The 4,730-nt window shown below is 32.3% G+C and overlaps 1 long non-coding RNA gene across 1 annotated transcript; it reads left to right on the top strand.

Annotated features, from left to right (window-relative positions):
• Positions 1-2,886: 2,886 nt before the first annotated feature.
• On the top strand, positions 2,887-3,816 carry LOC116208814. Its single transcript, XR_004157128.1, has 2 exons — positions 2,887-3,044; positions 3,499-3,816. It is a non-coding gene; the product is annotated as an uncharacterized LOC116208814 (long non-coding RNA).
• The last annotated feature ends 914 nt before the right edge of the window (positions 3,817-4,730 follow it).

Genomic DNA, 4,730 nt, shown 5'->3' on the forward strand with positions numbered 1-4,730 from the left:
TAAAAGAAATATTACAGTCAACAAATAAGTTTATTAAAGAAGAAATAATCTATCTATGTCTATATTAAATAATAAATTTGACTACAGTTACAATTAAGATGTTAATGGATGCAATAAAATTATTTTGAAAATTATTATTATAAATATATATTCATACAATAAATAAAACATAAAAATGGATCTTTAATAAATGCATTTGAATATAACTATTTTAGAGTATATGAAAGAATTAAATGTAAAACTGAAGATATTAGAATTTTTTTCGTTTAAAAAATTATTATAACTATATATATTGATATAAAGCATCAAAATAGCTACTTAAAAAATCTATTTGATGTAATTATTTGAGAGTATATACAATAAATAACTATAAAATGGATATATTATTAGTAAATTTTATATTTGAAATTAAATAACTCAACATATATATTATCAAATAAAAAATTATGTGACAATGAAAATTTAACCAATCTTAAATAAACTTTTGAATTGAATTGGTATTTGAAATTCTTAAATATATTTTTGAATTTTTTTCGTTCAAAAAGAAGTAGATTTATATTTAACAAAAGTGAAGTAGTTACATGAATATAAATCGGGATTGTTACTCCATATATCCCATGGTTTCACCGTTTTTCCAAATCTATCATATACTTTTAAAATTATCAAAAATATCTCATGGTTTATATTTTTTTCCACATCTATCCCGACGTTATATTTTCCGTTACATAAATAGGCTCCAAATATATCCCATTATTTAATTTTTTCTCAAATTTATCTCATGATTTTAATTTTTTTTCTCAAATATATCCCGGTTAAAGGGCCACAGTAACAAGATCATTAAATGTTGACGGAATGTATAACGGCGGGATAGATTTAAAAAAAATGTAAACCATGAGATATTTTTTTATAGTTTTAAAAGTATAAAATGAATTTTAAAAATGTGAAACAACAGGATATACGGCGTAATTTATTCAATATAAATCTATGCAGTGCACATGTTAGAATATTAGTGGTGAATGGTGATCTATTTTGACCAATAGAGTGGAATGAATTTGGAGCAAAAATCCATTATTTGTCGCCACATCCAACAAAAACGAAATAGCAAACAGTTATTAATTTCCCTATGGAAGGAAAACTACCGTACCCTATGAAAGTGATTTTATTCATAAATAAATATATATATGTATATATGGGGAAGTGATTTTAAAAATTGTTTTACTCGAGAATACAATTTTTCTTGAGAACGGAGTGTACTGCAAACTCACTGTAGTATTCGTCATTTTAATTTGGAGCTAAAAGGTTTCGAATTGTATTTTTATCGATAAAACTCTCATATTCCTTTTTTTTTCTTTAATCTATCTCTACTTTGAACCTTATCGATAACTGAAAAGGAAAACGATGATTCAACCTATAAATTAACTTAATCCTAACAAGGTGATTATGTAAGTGTATATATGAGGGCGGCTTCATCATCCATGAATGAAACACATGCCACTTGTTTAAATTAGGTAATAATGGTCCCTTATGCATTAAATATTCCACCGATCCAACCCCCCTTTTGCTTTTAGGTGACAGTGACAATTTGAATTTGCATGTGGGATGGAATCCACGTGAGTCTTAACCTAAAGTCTATATATCCATACAATAAACCAATGGCTAATATTGCACTGTTGCATAGCAATGGACTTTTGTTTAAAGAGCAAAAAATTGGATCTATTATCAACTATGGTCTCTCCATTTCTTTCATTTTTTCTATCCTCGCTGCACAATATCTATATATTGACAAGCCAATGACCGAGAGCCATGTTTTCTTTTATACCTATAAGGAAATGAAAAGACAATAAGAGTAGTAACGACCTCTACTTTTTGCCCATGCGTTTCTCCCTTGTAGAATGTTCAAAGATCTATAGAACCACTACCACTACCACAACATTAGTTTGGCTTCGATCCATCACTACAATCTACCATGATGCTGCATTACCACTATCGATGAGAACATATCTCATGTATTCATCGCATATATCACGTGATATAACCGGTCTATAGAAAATGCTTAATAATCTACGACCATAATTTTTATTTTTATAACTCACATGAATTTCATTAGAAAAGAAACAATATCCACATGAAGATCAAAGATTTCTTAAGAGAATACACAAGTAGGAGGGAAGAAAGAAAATCTCACATGAGTAAAAGCGCAACAGAATAGAGAAGGAAGACAAGAAAGAAGACGACTACATCCAAGTTATGAATTATCGGACTCTGTTGATCGCAACCATCATTTTTTTTTTTCGTTTACAAGGGAGGCCTATGGACCTAATACATTGAAATAAAAATCCTAAATATCTAATTAAATGACACGAAGTGGTCCCATTGAGGATCGAACTTGGAATCTCTTGATCACCAAAAGAGAAGTGCGCCACTACGCTATACCTTTTCTTGATGATCGCAACCATCATTACTCATGTGATTATGCACTAATTAGGTGTTTCCCCACAGAGCAGAAGTGATACCTAGGTTGAGAGATAATATCTTTATAATTAAGGAAATGCAATATTTGAAATACTGTTATATCAATCAGTTAAGATAATTCTCGGTAACCAATAAATTTTAGATTCAATACTCGTCGTGAAGTTGTCCATGTCCCTTTATTAGCTATTAGAATTTTCTTTTTATTATACTTGATTCACGATCTCCCTTATAATCTAAAAAAACGAAAAATGATTCTTATTCGTCCAAGATTTAATTTAGATTATATTCTGCTATTTAATATTTATTTTCAGATTTGGCCTTTTTGTCATCGTGTATATTACTTGACTCGATTTTCCCGTTCTTATATATATTTTTTAATATTTTTCATGATAGCAGTGCATACGAGGCAATCGGACCACTAACGTGACAATGAAAATATCACAACTTACCTTCGAAGGTACAAGACTCAACTCAAATCCTCTCTGCCTCTAAAGCAGGAATGTTAAAGCTAATTTGTTCAACCTCTAAATACAAGAAACCTCCTTCCAATAGTCATTCTTCGACCTCTGAAGGTAAGGTGCTAAAGTTTTTCCAGTGGCTGTTGGGCAAAATATCCCAGGTCAATCGATAGTTATTAGTATCGAGAATGGGAGCCCCATGTCATCGTCAGATTCGATCAGATGCTCAATATTCAAATATATTGGATTTTGCTCATGCAAGATGAGCATTTTGCTGAACTACATACTCATCTTCAGGGGGAGTCCAAGAGTTATCATACTTACAAGTAGGAAATAGAATACTTGAAATTAGATCATATAAATTAGTATGATTAGTTCATTCCTTTTGGATTTTTCAAATTTCGATTTAGATATATCCGGCATCTTTAATATTTATTTCTAGATTTGATTCTTTTCTTTATGTAGTTCGGTAAGTTAGTCAGAATAACAGATCATACTATGGCTCTGCCCTATAGACATCAAGTACATTCAATATCTCTATTTTTGTTGAGATATATCTGGTATTCAGCGGACAATACGAAGACTCGAAGACCTCGAGGAAACAAGAAAGAATCGACCAAAGAGGTGAGGATGCATCGTGATCACGGTCAGGGATCTCAGACCACGGCCAGAGGAGATCGGCTTGGCTAGCGGCTTGCAATCAAGACCGTGGTGAAGTCTCTTTAGACAACAGTCTCGTAACGATGAGCGGGTGGTGACCACAGTCAGGTATGAGAAGATCGCGGTCACAAGGTCGGCCAGCTTGACACGGCTAGATTTCGGGAGATTTTTGGGCGAGATATTTTGTATCTTGTATTCTACATAAAAGGGGATATATTCTAGGGGATTCTAGGAGATTTTTCGGGAATACGTAGAGTCTTAAGTCTATTTTGGGATGAGTCTTGTAAGACAATCAACGTGAAATTGGAAAATCACAAGTAATCCTCGTGGAAAATTCTCGGTTAATTTAACTTTCCTCACCTTGCAAGCCACTTCAACCACCAGTGCAAGGGCCTTCCTCCATAACTTATATATCCCAGACGAAACTCGAATTCCGTCATGTTACTTGAAATCGTAACGCATTCCAACTGAACTATTGACTTGGTTGTAGAAGATACTTAAATTTGATAGTGTGTTCCAGTCTGAGTCTCGATACTGTGTCTGTCGTGGTAGGGTTCTCTAATGAGTCAAACTTTGTCAATTACATTGAGAATGCGCATCACGATATATATGTGTGAAAAGGCAGGCATTTTCATGGATGAATGATTGGGCACCAATCTGAACAAAGAAAAAGACACGCGTACAAATGGTCAGAGGGCTGTAGCCATCAATGGGTTTTAATTTTGACTTCAATAGCTTCGAAATGATCAAACCAATGACTCTCGAGCAGAGATAAACCGCACTATACTTTGTGGTTCTGGTTTCTGTCTCTTTAATCCTCCTCTGTTTTTCGAGGAAAATCTATGAATTAATATAAGAATACTAAAAATTACATAAAATGTGGATGCATACTTTTTATCACGAAAAGTATAAGTATTAAACTCTTGAATTAAAAGTATCAAATATGTCTCAATGACTCAAAATCATGTTAGAATTTTTAATATATATAATGCACATGTATGTACGTAGAAGCTTTTCTTTGTTCTCGTGCCAATCAGAGATTTTGCCCTAAATATCTTACATAGGAAAAATTCTATACTGGAATCGCCAAAAGTGATGGTATTGTGCAATAGAAATTTTACTAAAAGTTCAAGTTTCCTC

The sequence above is a fragment of the Punica granatum genome, chromosome 5, assembly GCF_007655135.1.
Source record: "Punica granatum isolate Tunisia-2019 chromosome 5, ASM765513v2, whole genome shotgun sequence".
NCBI lineage: Eukaryota > Viridiplantae > Streptophyta > Magnoliopsida > Myrtales > Lythraceae > Punica > Punica granatum.